General features: G+C 47.5%; 1 protein-coding gene across 6 annotated transcripts in view; it reads left to right on the top strand.

Annotated features, from left to right (window-relative positions):
- The first annotated feature begins 4,720 nt into the window (after positions 1 to 4,720).
- The window catches only part of Syne2 (spectrin repeat containing nuclear envelope protein 2), a 392,771-nt gene continuing 378,663 nt past the window's right edge, over positions 4,721 to 18,828 (top strand). For all 6 annotated transcript variants that reach the window (XM_045155524.1, XM_045155526.1, XM_045155527.1 and 3 more), the window contains exon 1: positions 4,721 to 4,831. The gene's annotated coding sequence lies outside the window, so the exon portion shown is untranslated. The remainder of the gene's footprint in view (positions 4,832 to 18,828) is intronic.

Here is an 18,828-nt window from a genome sequence, read left to right on the forward strand (position 1 = left end):
TCAGTAGTCATGTAAAGCCAGATGCACAAAGTGACACATGTATCCTGAGTTTGTTTGTAGTTGTAGTGGCAGAAGGCCCTGGCGTGCCCATGCTCACTCTGCCTTCCTCTTTCTCTCTTTCTCCAATAACTAACTAACTAACTAGATTTTGTATGTGTGTGTTCGTGTGTGCACATAGTCGTGTGCGCGCGCGCACATACAGCAGACGTGGAGGTCAGAAGACAACTTTTCGGTGGGCCTTCGCCCGTCCGCCTCAGGGGAAGCAGGGCTTCTCACGCCTGCTTTTGCTCTGCTCTTCCTTGCTGCACCCGCCAGGGGCTTCCCAGGAACTCTTCCATCTCTCCCTCCCATCTTGTCGTCCGCGTGGTGGAATTACAGAAGCCTGCCATGGCTTTTCCCAAAGGGGGTCCATGAGATGGCAGGATTGAACTCAGGTACTCCAGCTGGAACAGTGAGTGCTGGATCCACGGAGCCATCGCCTCAGCCCCCAGCGCCGTACTTAGGAACTTGCGACGCAGAGATGAGGATGTGCACGTTCTCAAGTAGCGTGAGACGCAGGGATGCAAACGGCTCTAGTTGAGCGTCACCTGTGCCCGGATCATAGCAGTTGCCGCTGAGTTTTTTTTAAGTTTATATTTTATTAATTTAATTTAATTATTTGAGAATGCCAGACAGACAGAAAGAGCAAGAGGCAGAGAGAGAGAGAGAGAGAGAGAGAGAGAGAGAGAGAGAGAGAGAGAGAATATGGGCACGCCAGGGCATCCAGCCACGGCAAACGAACTCCAAATGCATGCGCCCCTTGTGCATCTGGCTAACGTGGGTCCTGGGGAATCGAGCCTAGAACTGAGGTCCTTAGGCTTCACAGGCAAGTGCTTAACCTTAGCCACTAAGCGGTCTCTCCAGCCCCGCTACTGAGTTTTAACAGTGGTGAGTTGAGATCCTTTAATGGCATGAAGATCCCCAGCTCACTCAGGCTTTGTCACCTGCTAAGCCCACCAGCTGCTTGGTACAGTGTGCAAACATGAATGGAGCATCTACATCAGGGGTTCTCGCCTTCGAAGAACATGCATGTGTACCCAACCACAGACACATATTTTAGCTTTCCCCCAGTGGGCACTGAACCCAGGGCTTTGTGCATGCTAGGCAAGTTCTCTACCACTGAGCTATATCCCCCAGCCCCAGGTACAATTTCTCAGGTGGGCTGTTGCAACCCATGGGTCATTTTCTATAAACACAAAGGTTTTATTTTATTAAATAAAACATTTAAGGGCTAGAGAGATGGCTTAGTGGTTAAGGTGCTTGCCTGCAGAAGCCTAAGGACCCAGGTTCAATTCCCCAGGACACATGGGAGAAGGAAGGCCTGGCGAGGTTCATGGACCAGTTTTCCAGAGATGCAAGCATGTGAGCCATCTGTTTACAGGCTCCGTGTTGTGCATCACAAGATCTAGGTGTGTCTGTGTTTGGCTTAGCATCACATTTTTAATGTTCACTTCAAAGAGTCAAGGATCTGTTTCAATACTCCTGTCATTAGTTTTATGTGCTGATTTAAAAGTAGGTATTAATTTAACACCCAAACTGGCATGCCTAGGAGAAACCACAGGTAATTAGAAGGCTTTAATTGTAGACATCTGAGAACACTTTGAGACCCTGTATTCTGGACTCTTTTTAACTGCAGTAGACACAATGCACGGCAACAATCCTTCCACGTTGAGGGTGTGTAGCATAGATGCCTAGAAGGGAACAATAATTAGGAAATTAGTTCTAACATTTTCTCCAGAGAGTGCCGTCACAATGATCTGTAGTACGTATTGTAAAGAAAACAAGACACAGGAGGAAAATGAACAAAATGACTGGTGAAGACAAGGGTGGTCGAGAATGCTTTGTAGATGGCTCTACAAACCCCTGGAGTCTCACTTCTTGAAACCAACCCTGTGACTCACATGAATCCTATAAGCAAAACAGTTCTACTTACACACCCAGGGAACAAGAGAATCTTCTTGCTTTATAGACCTTTGATGTACACCAAGCATATATCTACCTATTCAAAAAAATTAAAGATAATTTACTTATTTATTTGAGCAAGAGAGAGAGGCAGATATATAGAGAGAGACAGAATGGGCACACCAGGGCCTCCAGCCACTGCAAACTCCAGACGCATGTGCCACCTTGTGCAGCTGTCTTACATGGTACTGGGGAAATTGAACTGGTGTCCTTAGGCTTTGCAGGCAAGCGCCTTAACTGCTAAGCCATCTCTCCAGCTCTAAGATTTTATTTATTTATTTGTGCACGCACACATGCATGCATGTATTTGCATAGCCGGTCTTCTACTACTGCAAATGGATACCAGATGCATATGCCACTTTGGGTCCAGTTTTATGTGAGTGTTGGAAAATTGAACCCCAGTTGGCAGGTTTTGCAAACAAGTGCCTTTAATCACTGATCCATCTTTCCAGCCCCTATTTATTTATTTTAAATAATATTTTTATGTGTGAGAGACAGAGAGAAAAAGAAAGAGAAAGAGAGAGAGGGGATGAACATATCATGACCTCTTACTGCTGCAAACAAATTCAGATGCATGTGCCACTTGATATACTTGGTTTTATGTGGTAACTGGGAATCACACCTGGGTGGAAGGCTTTGCAAGCAAGTGACTTTAACTGCTGAGCCATCTTCCCAGCTCCCTATTTATTTTTGAAACAGTCTTACATGTCACAGGCTGACTTTGAACTCAATATGTAATCAATGACCTTGGATTTCTGAGCCTCCCATCTCTACTTCTTGATTGTTGAGATTACAAATGTGTATCACTACAAATAAATTTATGGAGTGTTGGGCTGGAGCAATGGTTTATTGGGTAAGGTGCTTGCCTGGGAGGCCCAAGGACCCAGGTTCGATTCCCCAGTACTCATGTAAGCCAGATGCACAAGGTGCTACATGCATCTGGAGTTCGTTTGCAGTGGCTGGAGGCCCTGATGTGCCCATTCTCTATCTGCCACTCTGGTTCCTCCAATAAATAAATAAAATAATTTTTAACAAATGTATGGGGGGGCTGAGGACTGAACCTAGGGTTTCGTGCATGCCAATCAACTACTCTACCAACTGAGCCTGAGCCACATCCCCAGTCCCCCAAACCATTACTAGTACATGATGTAGGCACAGGTAGTGCAAGAAGTGAGGCCCTCAGAATGAACCCAGAGAGCCAGGAATGGCGTGGAGATGCTGCTGGGTGAAGACAGACAGACGAAACAGAGGTTTATTTAAGTCACCTCAGTACTCACAGAGGTAATTATTATTATTTTTTGTTTTGTTTTGTTTTTCGAGGTAGGGTCTCACTCTAGCTCAGGCTGACCTGGAATTCACTAAATTCACTATGTAGTCTCAGGGTGGCCTCAAACTTTCAGCGATCCTCCTACCTCTGCCTCCCAAGTGCTGGAACTAAAGGCCTGCGCCACCATGCTTGGCACGGTAAAAATTTTTTTTAAAAAAATAATTGTCCCAAATTGTTGGTACAATTCACCAATAATTTCCCCAGTAACACGTTAACTGAACACATTGTCAAATTTCTAATGTCTCTTCCTTACCATTTACTTTGGGCAGTAAGCACTGCACTTAACTAAGCACTCCAAGCAGCATTTTGCACCCACACCAGGTAATGAAGCTGGAAGTTTAAGTTAAACTGAGGCTGGGGTTTAAGAAGCTCAGTCGGTAGACTGCTTGTTTGCACAAAGCCCAATCCCCAGCCCCACCTAAACCAGGACTTGCCACACACGTGTGTAACCCTGGCATACAAGAGATAAAGGCAAGGAAGACCAAGATCATTCTAGTCTACATTGCAAGTTCGAGGCTAACCTGGGATACTTAAAAACCTGTGGTACAAACCCAGCAGCGAAGTCTTTTAAAAACACTGCTTCTTTGTGTAATAATAGCGAGGCGGTATCTTTTATGTAGAACTTTTAGCGCCTCAATAGTACTGTAATAACAGCGCAAGAGGTGAGTGAGAGTCGGTGACATCATCTTGAATCTTAGGGGTTGAGAATTTGCTGAAAAAAAAATCTGACACTTGCAAGATGGATTCTCAAGGATCCACTCCCCCCCCCCCCACCGTGAGTGTCAGTCGTAGAGACAGACCCTCGTCCCCCGATCTGGGGACCCGAGGAGGGAGGGGACACACTAATCCGCATTGTTAGCAAGCCCCTCCCCATCTCCCCAGGTGGTCCTAAGGTCTAGACCACTGCCCAGGTAACCTAAGGAGAGTCCTGCTTGCGCAAAGTGTCCACTAGGGCTCCATCGGGGTGTGGCAGCTGGTTTGCAGGGGATCACCAGACCTCCACTTCTGAGACCTAGAATCCACGCTCGGTGGACAAGTGAACTCGCTCTGAAAAGTGTGTATTCTTTTTTTTTTTTTTTTGGTGTGTGTGGGGGGGTCGGAGTTCCCTTTGTCCCCAGCCGTCCCCTACCTACGCCAAGGATGGTTAGCCTTCCGATCGGTGCTGGCACGTCCCTCAGCCCACCTGCGAGGCTCCCTAGGGCCGAGCGCGTCGCGGCGGGGCAGCGGGCTGGGCGGTGGACGGCGCTGCTCCGCCTCCGGCGCGGGCGGGCGCGCAGCACACTGGCCGCCGAGCGGCGAGCGCGGGACGGGCGGGCGGGCGCGGGGCGTGGTTTACCGCTGGCGAGCGCCGAGGAGCGGAGCGCGCGGTGCTGCGCCCGGAGCCTGCGGCCGGCCGGCCCGGGAAGCGAGCGCGATCGGGGACGAGCGAGCGGGTGGGACGAGCGACCCGGAGAGCCAGGCCGGCGGGACACGGGTGCCCGGAGCCTGCGATCCATGCGGACGGTGGGTGGTGCGTCCGGGCGCCCCGCTGTGGGTCCCGGGAGCCCGCGGGGGAAGAGGCTCCGGGAGCCGTGGTGGTGGTGGTGGTGGTGTTGAACCGGGGCGGTGGGGCGCGGGAACCGCCCCGTGCGCAGCTCCGAGCCGGGCGGCGGGAAACTTCGCCCCCACGGGCGCGCGGGGCGCTGCAAACTTGTCCACGGGCGCGCGGGCGGGCGGGCGGGGCGCCCCGGGGATGCGCGCGGGCGCCGGCGGGCGGCGTCGCTCTCCGAGGCTTCTTTGTGTCACCTCCGGGGCCCCGGCGCCCGGCTCCGAAAGGGGACTCGGCTCGGGGGCGGGGGGGGTGGAGGGCTGGAGCTGGGCCCGGGTCCTCGAGGACGTCCGCACCCACCCACCCACCCCCTCCGTCGCCACCCCCTCGGCGTCCCCACCGCCGCCCGCTCCAGGCCCCGGCGCTCGGGCTCCGCTGATTGTTTTCATCCCCCGCGTCACGCCTGGGCGGGAAAGATTTTTGAACGCCGCGTGACACGAGCGCTGGAGATGGCCAAGCTCCGGCGAGCCACCCCCTCCCCAACATCCTCCCGATCGCTGGGACCCGGGAATCTGCGGCCGGGGCGTACCCGGGATGGAGACCCCCCCCCATCCCGGGGCCATCCGGACGCGGAAGGGGGCGCTGGGAGCGCCGGGATTCTATAATTGCATCTTGATGGTTTGGGGACGGGGGTCTTTGTTGTCTGCAGTGGCCTTTAGGGTCTGACGGTCGCACCTTGTCCTCCCGCGGATGATGTTCCTGGTGGGCAGAACGGGGCGCGCCCAGAGGGGGCCCGTGCGCCACCAGCTGTAGCGGCCCCGATTGGAGGCTGCGAAGTGCCCGGGCACGTTTGCTTTTATGGACACACTTGCTATTTCCAAAAGTTGCTTTTTGTCCCTGTCCCCTAGTGGAAGGGAGCGTGGGAGCCGGACGCCAGCAGGCCAGGGGGCGTGCAAGCACCGGCAAGTTCCAGCCAAACCAGGAAGGGTCTCTGAGGTTGCTCAACACTTAAAAAAAAAAAGATTTTTTTAAAAAAAAGTTTACGTTGTGTGCTTTTCTAAGTTTCCATAGCGCCAAAGGCCTCGTGGCAGATGCGTGCTTCACTAGGATGGGTTCCACTGCTTTTCTGGGCTGGGATTACAGTCCAGCACATCCGACCATCCCACCACTTAGGTACCTGCCACCGAGACACTTCACGGGAGAGGGCAAATTCGGTTTTTATAGCATGGAAATGTTTGTTGTGTTTAAATGCGTGACTGCGTCCCTGGTTTTATTTCTGGAAAATGGTTGAGATTCCCAAGGGCTTTTTATTTTTTTGAGATAATTACAGTGTGCCCTCTCCAACAGCCCCCTGGGCGTGGGAACAGGTGCCGTCCTCCTGCAGCTTTCTTGGTGGAGATTTGAGATGTCAAAAGGAGTGAGAAGTGGAAGATATAGGTCTTTGTCCATATGTTTTGAGTTCAAAAGCTTCTGTTTTATTATTTTATTTATTTGAGAGGGGGAGGGAGAGAGAGAGAAAATGGGTGTGCCAGGGCCTCCAGCCACTGCAGACCAACTCCAGAGGCAGGTGCCACCTTGTGCATCTGGATTTTATGTGGATCTTGGGGGCTCGAACTTGGGCCCTTTGGCTTTGTAGGCCAAGTGCCTTAGCTGCTAAACCATCTTTCCAGCCCTGCTATATTACTTTTGAGACAGGGTTATATGTTGGCCTTGAACATGCTGTGTAACTGAGGCTAGCCTTGAACTCCAAGGTATTAAAAAAAGACCTTCATTTGAATAAAATATTCAAAAACAAACCAGTATGGAATAGTGTATTAGTTATTTTCTCACTGTTGGGCAAAATCCTGACCAAAATTATTTTAAGGGGGAGGGTTTATTTTAGATGACAATTCCAGGTTACAGTCCCTCATGGTGGCAGGTGCTTGAGGCAGCAGCTAGTTGCAGTTTTTTTTTTTTTTTTTGAGGCAGGGTCTCACTGTAGCCCAGGCTAACCTTGAACTCACTCTGGAGTCCCAGGTTGGCCTCAAACCTTGCAGTGATTAAAGGTGAGCGACGCTGCACCCAGTCTTCTTTCTCCTTTATATGCAGCCCAGGACCCCAGCTCCATAGGCCCACAAGAGTTCAGGTGGGTCTTCTCATTTCAATAAATTAGCCCAAATTATCCCACATAGGCATACCCAGAAGCTCACTTAATCTAGATAATTCCTCACTGGTGATTACAGGGCCTGTCAAGTTGACAGTCAATATAAATTATCACAGTCAGCTAGTCTTGTACATTTAGATTGTTTAAAAAGAAACATTCAAGTACCCAATTAGAAATTTTACTAGCGTTTTGGTGGGCTGGTGCTGATTGTGTTTCTGGGCACTGCAATACATTTAAAGAACTGAGTCATAAGGACTTTATTCTGGGTGGTACCCTCAGGAGCAGGAGGTGAGAGTTCAGTGGAAGGTTCAGAAATGAGATCACAGGAAGCCTGAAGTGGGAAGATCACCGTGAGTTCAAGGCCAGCCTGAGACTACATAGTGAATTCCAGGTCAGCCTGGGCTAGAATGAGACTCTACTTTGAAAAACAACAACAACAAATGAAATCAGTCCCATTTTAACAAATGAAGCAAATTTCAAGAGCAGTCTATTCATTTGTATCACCCTTCATCTATTTTAAATGTTGGTTTTCAGTAATTTCACAAAATCCGTTCATTTATTCAAATAAGCCCCTGTCATGTCCCCTGAGCTGACCTCTGAGGGATCCAAATAATACTAGTGTCATTTACCAAGTGCTTATTTTTCAAAAAAATTATTTATGTTGTTTTTCGACCCAGTGCTTACTTTGCCCCACAGATACTTTATGCAGATTGCCTTGTTTGTCTGTATTTACTGAGTACCCACAATGTCTTGTGCTAGGTACTAGAATTATAGAGGTGGGCAAGGCCCCTGTGATTATTCACATTAACTGAGAAAGATGAGTGGAAAATGAAGTTACTGTTAATCACAGGTTTTATATTTAATTACTTTTTTTTTTTTTTTTTTTGCAGTGTTGGGGATTAAACCTAGGGCCTCGTGCATCTATCCCAGAGCTAGAAACTCAACCCTATTTTAAAAAATATTTTATGTTTACTTGTGTGTGCGTGTGTGAGAGAGAGAGAGAGAGAATGGGCTTGCCAGGGTCTCCAGCCACTGCAAACAAACTCCAGATGCATGTGCCACTATGTGCATCTGGCTCTACGTGGGTTCTGGGGAATTGAACCTGGGTCTTTAAGCTTCACTGCTAAGCCATCTCTCTAGCCCAACTCAACCCCCTTTTTTTTGTATTAAAATATTTTTATTTATTTATTTGAGAAAGAGGGAGGGAGAGAGAGAGAGGAAGAAAGAGAGAGAAAGAATGAATATGAATGGGCGTGCCAGGGCCTCCAGCCACTGCAAACAAACTCCAGACGCATGTGTCACCTTGTGCATCTGGCTTACGTGGGCACTGGGGAATCGAACCTGGGTCCTTAGGTTTTACAGGCAAGCACCTTAACTGCTAAGCCATCTCTCTAGCCCTGGAAGACATGTTTTTAAAACCATTATAATAATAACATTTTTGAGGGAGATTCTGAGGCTGTGCAGCTATTTTGTTTCTCCTTAAAGTTCAACCCCTTTTAATTTTATTTGGAGACACAGTCTTGCTAAGAGGTCCAGGCTGGCTTTGAACTTAGGATCCACCTGCCTCAAATTCCCAAGTAGCTGGGGTTGCAGGAATGCTCCATGTGCCCAATTTAATCACAGGCACTGATGTAATGAGACCACATCACTCCCCTGTTCCAAACTGTCCAAATGGCCTCCCAGCTCCATCTCACATCTCCACACTGCCCAGTGGCTCCCAGAGCTGCAGCTTCTGGGTCCCTGCTCCTTTGTGCCATCACCTTCCTGGGTTCATCTGCTGCCCTCCTTGCTGAGGCATCTCAGTGAAGCCAGCTTTCTCGTTGCCTGAGGGCCTATGGGCTTTCAGGCTTTGTCTGAAATGACTTCCTCCCTGGCTGTCCTGTTCATTACTGTCTCTATCTTCCCGTCTTTGCTCCATGTCTTTGAGGCTTTTTTTTTTTTTAAAGATATTTTTATTTATTTATTTGAGAGAGAGAAATTGGCAGTGGGGGGGAGGGAGAGAGAGAGAGAGAGAATGAATGGGCACGCCAGGGCCTCCAGCCACTGCAAACGAACTCCAGATGCATGTATCCCTTGTGCATCTGGCTTATGTAGGTCCTGGGGAATAGAACCTGGGTCCTTTGGCTTTGCAGGCAAGCACTTTAACTGCCAGGCCATCTCTCTCCAGCCCTTGTTTTGTTTTTCAAAGCAGGGGTTCACTCTAGCCCAGGCAGACATGGAACTCACTCTGTAGCTCAGGGAGCGTAGGAAGACATGATATCAAGTATGGTGGTGCACATGTCATTCTAGCACTAGGGAGGTGGAGACAGGAGGATCACCTCAAGTTCAAGGCCATCCTGGGCATCGGGGAGATTGAATATCTTCTGAGGTTACGTAGTAGGGCAGATGGCAGAGCCTAGGATAGGCTCTTACGTTTGACCACTCTGCCCTGTCCTGATAGAGCTGCTGGTGTGGCGGAAAGACAGGCTGTGGTAGTGCCAGGAAAGATGAGCTTCCTGGGGGCTGTGCAAGGAGGGAAGCACCTAATTCTGCCCCTGAGTGGGGCACACCAAGTGGGGGGGGGGACCCAAACCCAGTTTTCCTATATTTACTATTATAGAATGTTTCAGTGTTGGGATGGGGGAGGTGGCTCAGAGGTTAAAGGCACTTGCTCACAGACTGCTGATGCTGGTTCAATTCCCCGTTACCCGTGTAAAGCCAGATACAAAGTGGCATGTGCATCTGTGAGCCCAGCATACTTCAGCAAGAGGAGGTAGAGCCAGGAGAATCCAAAGCTTGTGGACCAACTATTCCTTTGCCGCCTGGCAGTTGGTTTGTGGCAGCAAGAGAGCCTGTCTCAGAGAAGGTGGGGCACAGACACCTCAGAGTTTTCTTCTGACCTCCACATTCATGATATGGCATGTGTGCATGCACACACACACACACACACACACACACACACACACACTCACTCTAAAAAAGATTCTGGCTGGGCATGGTGGCACATGCCTTTAGTCCCAGCACTTGGGAGGCAGAGGTGGGAGGATCGCTGTGAGTTAGGGGCCAGTGTGACTGAGGCTACAGAGTGAGTTTTAGGTCAGCCTGGGCTAGAGCTAGATCCTACCTTAAAAGCAATCACTCCTCCCCTCGCAAAATAGAAAGATTCTGTTTTTGGTTACATATTTAAAAAATAAGAAGTATCTCAGTTCTTTCATATCTCACGTAAGAAACTGAGTTAATATTAAATAGAACAGCTGATTCTCCAAGATTTTGCTTGTTTGGTTAAAAATCAAACCAACAGCTGGGAGTGATGGTGCATGCTTGTAACCCCAGTTCCAAGGAGGCGCAGGCAGGAGGGTCAGGAGTTAAAGGTTAACCTTGACTGCTTAGTGAAGCCAGTCTGGGCTACAGAAGACCAAAGACCAAGCAAACAAAACAAAATAAAAACCAAAACAAAACAAAACCTCCCAAAACAGAAACAAAAAACCCAAGCAGGCTAGGAGGTGTGGCCCAGTAATAGAGCTCATGGGACCTAGTGTGGCTCAGTGGTAAGGCATGGTTTCGTATGTATGAGAGCTCCCCACTTCCAGTCAACCCCAAGCACCATAGCGTAGGGGTCCGGGGATTTGTTTCTCTGTGTACTGATGGCCTGTGTCAAGACCCTTTTCTACTTTTATCAAATCAAGGATTGTATCTGGAATACTGTGAGGTCACTTATGCTTAAAACCTGTAATTCTCCATGAGATTGCATGGTATGCTGTTGGTGGTGGTTATGTTAAATTGTCTTAAAAAAAAAAACAATTTATTTATTTATTAGAAAGACAGAGAGAGGTAGATAGAGAGAACGGGCGCACCAGGGCTTCTGCTATTGCAGACAGACTCCAGACGCATATGCCATCTTGCGCATCTGGCAGACATGGGTCCTGAGGAATTGAACCCATGTCCTTTGGCTTTCGCAGGCAAGCACCTTAACTGCTAAGCCATTTTTGTTGTTGAGATGGAGTTCTCACTGTGCTGCCCCAGCTGGTCTCAAATTCTGGGAGCGAGGGCTCCTCCTGGCTCAGCTTCCCGAGTCGCCGGGGCTCCGGGCCTGCTCCGCCATGCTGTCTTAGGAAGTTTTGAATGAGATATACAGCTGTGAAACCATCAACCAGTGATACCTTCCTGACCTAGAGGTTTGTTTGCAGTTTTCGAATGGACTTGCATGTGATGCTCTTCCTTGCCTGGCTTCTTTCTCTTAGCATCATTTTGAGACTTAGCTGTGTTACGGTGTCAGTAGTCCATTCCTTTTAACCGCCGAGCGATATTGCATTGTAACTCACATGCCCGAGTTCATTTATCTGTTCGCCCATTGGTAGGCATCTTGGGTTGTTTGGCTATGAACACTAAAGCTCCTAGGAACGTTGTGTGTAGTCTTTGTTTGAATATCTGCTTGCATTTCCCTGGGGTAGCTGCTGGCAGTAGAATGGCTGGATCCAAGGGTGGGTACGTATCTAACTTGTAAAGAAACAGCTGCACTTTTCCAGTGTGGTTGTGCTGTTGTGCATTCCCAGAGGCAAACGCGAGAGTGCCCGCTGCTCCCCTTCCTGGCCGTGCTTTGGTAGGGTCAGGCTTTTCCCGGTGTTCTGCAGGTTGGATCTCATTGGAGTTTAATTCAGGTTTCTGTTTCTCTGGTGACTCATGTCACTATATGGTTTTTCATAGACTTATTCACCAGCTATATATACATCTTTTTGCAGGTGACCAGATGTTTTGCAAGTCTTTTTTTTCCCCCTGTTGTGTTGTTTTCAGGATTCTTTGGGTATTCTTGCTACAAATCCTTCATCAGAGACACATTTTGCAACTATTTGCTTTCAGTCTTGTCTTAGTTCATTTTGTGCTGATGTAACAAAGTACCACAGACTGGGAATTAAAAAAAAAGATTAGAAAGATTATAGATAGATAGATAGATATAGAGAGAATGGGCACACCAGGGCCTCTAGCCACTGCATATGAACTCCATATACCTGCACCACCTTGTGCATTTGGCTTATGTGGGTACCAGGGAATTGAACCCTTGGCTTTGCTGGCAAGTGCCTTGACTCCTAAGCCACATCTCCAGCCCCAGACAGGGAAACTTTTGAAGGAGAAAATGTTTTAGAAGGCCAAGTCTTATGGTGGCCTTTGCTGTATCCCCCGCGATGGAAGAGGAATGGCAGCCAGGCCAGGCGCCCCTACGGCAGCAGTAATCCACGCACAGAGACCCAGCCTGCAAGGCGTCACGACCACTTAAAGGTCCTACGTCTTTTTTTAAAAAGTATTGATTTCTGGGCTGGAGAGATGGCTTAGCGATTTAGGTGCTTGCCTGCGGAGCCTAAGGACCAGGTCTGTTCCCCAGTACCCATGTAAAGCCAGATGTGTGCATCTGGAGTTGGTTTACAGTGGCTGGAGGCCCTGACACGCCAGTTCTCTCTCTCTCTCTCTCTCTCTCTCTCTGTGTGTGTGTCTTGTTCTCTCTCAAATAAATAAATAAAAATAAAAAACAGGTGTGTGTGTGTGTGTGTGTGTGTGTGTGTGCGCATAGGGTGGGTACATGTAGAAGTCAGAGATTAATGCTGGGCTGTATCTGGCTTTTATGTTGGACTCAGTGTATAGACCAGGATACTTTGAACTTATTATCCTCTAGCCTCTTCTCCTTCCCAGTCTGTGGTATTTTGTGGGTTGGTGTTGATATGATAAGCCTACTGCTACCATACTTGGATAAAAGTTCACTTTTTCTTAAACTTTTTAAACTTTAATTCATTTATGTGTGTGTACGCACATGTGTGTTTACACATGTGTGGGCATGCAAGGTCTCTTGCTGCTGCAAATGAAACTTTTTTATTTGGCTATACATGGGTGGCTGAGCTTTGTAAGCAAGTACCTTTAACCACTGAGTGATCTCCCCAGCCTCTTAGTTTATTTTCTTTCCTTTAAAAAAAATTATTTTAAGAGAGAGAGAAAGAGGTACAGAGAGAGAGAGAGAGGAAGAGAATGGGTGTTCCAGGGCCTTCAGCCACTGCAAATGAACTCCAAACACATGCGCTACCTTGTGCATCTGGCTTATATGAGTCCTGGGGAATTGAACCTGGGTCCTTTGCCTTTACAGGCAAGTACCTTAACCGCTAAGCCATCTCTCCAACTCGAAGTTCACTTTCTTAAACCAAGGTGACAGAATAATATTAGACAAACAAAACACCTGGACTGGGCTGCCGCAGACAGGAACTCCCCATGTGCTGGCTTCGTCTCTCCCTTAGGCAGCGATGGGAGGAGGGAGGTGGGTGGAGAGAAGGAATTCATGTGTGCTGACATTTTCCAGACCCTGAGAAGATTGGCTGTGTTTGAAAGCGTTTCTCTCTGTGGATGGTATGTGAGTTGACAGGCTCCTCAGGTGAGAGAAACACATTTTGCAGAAGTGAGACTCAAGTGTGTGCTTCTTGTGTCCACACTTAACTAGTTGTATTTATTTGCAAGCAGAGGAAGATAGAGATAGAGATAGATAGAGAGAGAGAGAGAGAGACAGAGGGAATGAATGGTCACACGAGGGCCTCTAGCCACTGTAAATGAACTCCAGATGCATGTGTCAACTAGTGCATGTGGCTTTACATGGGTCCTGAGTAATCGAACCTGGGTTAGGCTTTGTAGGCCAGTGTCTAACTCTGAGCAATCCTCCCTCCCAGTCCTCCTGTGTCCATGTTTGATGGGAAACTGCAATGCAACCTGGGATACCTCTGGAGTCCTCCATCTCTTCGCGGTTCTGTTCACGTCTGACTTTGCGTCGTCCTGTAGATATCGCCAGCATTCTCACTTTGTGCCTGCACGGAGCTCCCTTCGGTCTGAATATGTGATGGATGTGCCCCCACTCAGTGCAGCCAGTAGATGAAGTTCTTTGGTGTTGACTGATCTGGGCGCTGGCACCTGGATGAAAAGCAATGTCCTGTTTCCCCTAGCCTAGCTGTCTAGGAGGAGACAGTGCCCCAAGCAGAGGACCTTGCCTTTGCAGTGAGGTGAGCAGGCGCACCGCAGTGAGGCACGCTCACGGCAGAGCGGGGTCGCGTGGAGTCGTGGTCCTCGCAGTGCGGTGGGGCGAGCTGCGTGTGATGGCTCATGCCTCTGACCCCGGAGCTGAGGCAGGGGCCAGTGTGGTCTAGGTCTAGGTATCTCATTTATGCCAGCCAGGACACAGTAAGACCCTGTCTCAAAACCAACCAACCAACCAACCAACCAACCTATCAATCACACAGTGGTTTTGGAAATTAGTCTATACCTTCAAAACTGATGATGGAGCAGGGCTTGGTAAGAGTGTTGTGTGTTTCAGGCTGCCCTGGGCTAGAGAGAGACCCTATCTTGAAGAACAAAACAACAACAACAAACAAACAAAAAAACCCCTGATGAGCCGCCAGCAGTCTGCCTTTTTTTTTTTTTTTTTGGTTTTCAAGGTAGGGTCTCACTCTAGCCCAGGCTGACCTGGAATTCACTGTGTAGTCTCAGGATGGCCTTGAACTCACGGCGATCCTCCTACCTCTGCCTCCCTAGTGCTGGGATTAAAGATGTGTGCCGATACGCCCGGCCAACAGTCTGTCTTTAATAGCGTTGAGAGGGAGTTTTTTTTTTTTTTTTTTAAATGAGCAAGTAAGTGAGAGAGAGGGAGAATTGGTGAGCCAGGGCCTCTAGCCACTGTAATTGTACTCCAGATGTGTGCTCCACCTAGTGCACATGCACGGCCTTGCAGACTTTTGTCACCTTGCGTCTGGCTTATGTGGGATCTGGAGAGCTGAACATGGGTCCTTAGGCTTCACAGGCAAGTTCCTTAACCGCTCAGCCATCTCTCCAGCCCACAAAAAAGTTCTGATGCATGCTCCAGACTGAGTCACTGGCATGGGGGATTAGAGAATATCTACAATTGTCACAGCTCTTAAAAATCTGAGCATGGTCTAGAAATATGGTGTCTCCCCTTTTATTGTACATGGGGAACACTAGTTGGAACTGACAAAATATCGTCTAAAACATTAATTGTAAACCAGGTATGGTGGCTCATATCGATAATCTCAGCACTCAGGAAACTGAGGCAGAGAGCTTGCCATGAGATTAAGGCAATGTAGTGAGTTTCAGGTCAGCCTGGGCTACAGAGTGAGACTGTGTCAAAAAGAGAAGAAAAGACAAGCCAGCAAGTAAATGAACAGAGAAAACAATCCCCAAAGCAAAAACAAAAAAGGTAATTGCAATGTGGGTGAAATGGAAACTCAAAATGATAAAATTATGTTTGGTGCTGGGACAGTTGTAAATTGGGTTTTAAAATGCTTTTGTATTGAAGATTTTCAAATATATTCAGGAGCAGAGTTAACAGTAAAAGAAACCCCGAGCGACCATCACCCGGTGCTGGCAACAATCAGATCTTGCCAATCTTTTCCCTCACTTGTCCCCACCCTGTGCTGGATGATTTTGAGATACATTCCATGCATCATATCATTTCATTCACAAATGATTAGATTTTAAATTACTTGAGTTTATTAAGGTGCCAGAGACGAATTTGAAACTGGATCCCACAGGACTCATAAATGAAATATCTAGAGGTCATTTGTATAAAAGATGAGTCAAAGAAAACCAGTGTGGACAGGTATATACATATCTTCCTATTAGCATAAAATTCAAATGGGTGTGCTTGTTATTTACCACTGTGAATATGTTATTACAATACTTCATGTGCACTCACCAGTCTGTTAGCAATGTGAGTGTTGTATTTTCAGATCAGTTTTCAGAAAGAAATGCATGCTTCTGTCCTGCTGAAATTGAATTATTATGCTTGCAGGGGAAATTTTTAATTTGAAAGGAAAGATTTTGGGACTGATTTTTAAAAATTTTTTGTCCATTTTTATTTATTTATTAGAGAGTGACATAGAGAGGGAAAGAGGGGGAGAGAGAGAGAAAGAGAGAGAGAATGGGCATGCCAGGGCTTCCAGCCACTGCAAACGAACTCCAGATGTGTGCATCCTCTTGTATATCTGGCTAACGTGGGTCCTGGGGAACCGAGCCTCGAACCGGGGTCCTTAGGCTTCACAGGCAAGCGCTTAACCGCTAAGCCATCTCTCCAGCCCAGATTTTTTCTTTTTTACATGTAAGTTAAGAATTCTCATTCCTTATTTCAGCAGTTACGTTGCGTCATCTGGAAAGAAAAGGTATACCCTACCCCCCCCCCCCAACAGAATTCTTGGTGTGAAGTGGTAGCTCGGTGGTACAGCATGTACTGGTGGTGTGAGAGGCTGCGGGTCCCACCCCCAACACCGAGAGAAAAAAAATCCACTCATCGTCACCCTGCACTATGCAATGTGTCCTTCAAGGCTGGAGATGGTGGGTTCGCTGGGAGATCCGGCTGTGAGGTGTTGGGGTTGGAGGGAGAGGGTAGAACTGATGCGCACAGACACGCTACCTGTTTTTCTCACGCTTTGGAGCGAGAGTTGTGGTACCCGGAGGAGAAGTCGATTGTATCGCTCCTGACTAACATCTTTGTGCTCAGCCGCGTCGGGGTGATTCATTCATTAATGGATCATACCATAGGAGTTAGCTCATTTTCATTTAAAAATGCTAATCACTCAGCGGAAATTTTATCCGCAATTCCTGTGATTCACTTTCAGATTTCTCTGTAGTGCCTTAATTAACTTCAAATCATTTAAAATCCAATTGTTTGTGGTTGACATATGATGCTCGGAATTTATCTCAAAAATGGTTCTGGGTCATCCTCCAAGTCCTCCAAACACATACAACTCAACAGTCTGAGAGTTGTAGTCACCTGGGCAGGATTGTTGGATAGATGAATGCGTGCTGGGCTTTTAGTTCAAAAATTCAGAAAGGAAAGAGTGGAAAGGAAGGACTACTGTCAACTCCATCCATTAAAAACTTACACATGTGGAGCGTGGCAGCGCGCCTTTAATGCCAGCACTTGGGAGGCAGAGGTGAGAGGATCACCGAGAGGTTGAGGCCACTCTAGGACTACATAGTGAATTCCAGGCCCGCCTGGGCTAGTGCAAGACCCTACCTTGAAAAAACAAAACAAAACAAAAACAACATTAGAAAAAAAGTTAAACATGTGCTTTATTATTTGCACTTTCATGTTGGCAATGGAAATAAGTTACTAGCAAGCTCTTGTGCCAATACCTCTTCTAGTCACTCATTTGGTGACATTGAACAGTGATGTTTCCCCCGTTAATAGATCTTTGTTTAAAGGAAAGTGTGTTACCTTTGTAGTCTGGGCTTTTTCTTTCTTTCTTTTTTTCTTCATTGTAGGAAACTTCAACTCTAGGTAATAATTAATTTTATAAGAATGTGCTATCCAGCACTGATGCGATTCCCTTCTGGCCCAGATGAAAAGAGATTCCTGGATGTTTATAACCCTGAGTTGATGGTTTAGTTATGGAGGTTCTCTGTGGGATGGTGTTCCCGAGACTTGGAGGGTGAGCCTGCTGTTTGTGAGTCATCATGTTGTCTGGCAGTTGGCCATGTGTTTTCTTAGCAACTGCTGTGGATTTCAGGTCTGAGCAGGGAAAGCATGTTTTGCAATGACCCAGTGTATGGGTTACACATACCTGTTAAGCCTCATAAAACTTACTGGTAACATACATACCACAAAGAATGAAGGAGTGAATACTTTTCCTGACCCTGTCTTTTACATCAGTTTTCTTTGGGTTTGTTTTTTGGGGAAGTGGCTGGTGGGAAGTTAAGGTGGGAGAGGAGGGAAATAAATGTATCTGGGACACTGGAAATCTGCTTGTTGGTATTGCTGGATGAAATGTCATCTCTTGGGGTCTTCAGAGGGAGTGATGCTCCTCTGTCTTGCCATTGGTAAAGGAAGGGTGATTTCAGAAATGTCTGGTGTACTGAAGTGGTTGAGAACATTGCTTCTGAAGTCGCTTTGACCTTGGTTCAAATCCTGGCTTGAGCTTATACTAAGTGTATTGCTTGGAACACTCAGATAAACTCTGAGCTGTGAAACTATGGAAGCACCAGCTTTACGAATATTAATGAGGTCATGCAGGTTGTGGGCAGTGCAGTGTCTGTAGAGCACATGGTAATAGATATTACTCTGTGGACTAGTTACTTTGCCCATTGCTGTGACAAACTATCTGACTAAAGGAACTTGAAGGCTGGGGAGTTGGCTGGGCACGTAAAGATGTTTGTTTGCAAAGTCTGTTGGTCCCAGTTCAATTCCCCAGTACTCATGTGGTGCATGCACCTGGAGTTCCTTTGTCATGGCAAGAGGCCCTAGCCCACCCCTCTTTTCTCTCTCTCTCAAATAAATAAATTAAAGTTCAAAAAAAATTTTTTTTTGTTTGGTTTTCCAAGGGAGGGTCTCACTCTAGCCCAGGCTGACCTGGAATTCACTATGTTGTCTCAGGGTGGCCTTGAACTCACGGTGATCCTCCTACCTCTGCCTCCCGAGTGCTGGGATTAAAGGCGTGTGCTACCATGCCTGGCTAAGTTTAATTTTTAAAAATTGTTTATTTTTATTAATTTGAGAACAACAGACACACAGAGAGAAATAGGGAGACAGACAGAGAGAGAGAGAGAGAGAGAGAGAGGGAGAGAGAGAGAGAATGGGCGTGCTCTAGGGCCTCCAGCCACTACAAATGAACTCCAGACGCCTGCGTCCCCTTGTGCATCTGGCTAACATGGGTCCTGGGGATTCGAGCCTTGAACTGGGTTCATTATGCTTCACAGGCAAGTGCTTAGCTGCTAAGCCATCTCTCCAGCCCCCACCAAATGATTTTTATAGTTTAAAAAAAAAATAGAAACTCAGGCCTAATGTTTAGCCATTGACCTTTGTTTGCTTGTTTTTAG

Source organism: Jaculus jaculus, chromosome 7 (genome assembly GCF_020740685.1).
Source record: "Jaculus jaculus isolate mJacJac1 chromosome 7, mJacJac1.mat.Y.cur, whole genome shotgun sequence".
NCBI classification, from domain to species: Eukaryota; Metazoa; Chordata; class Mammalia; order Rodentia; family Dipodidae; genus Jaculus; species Jaculus jaculus.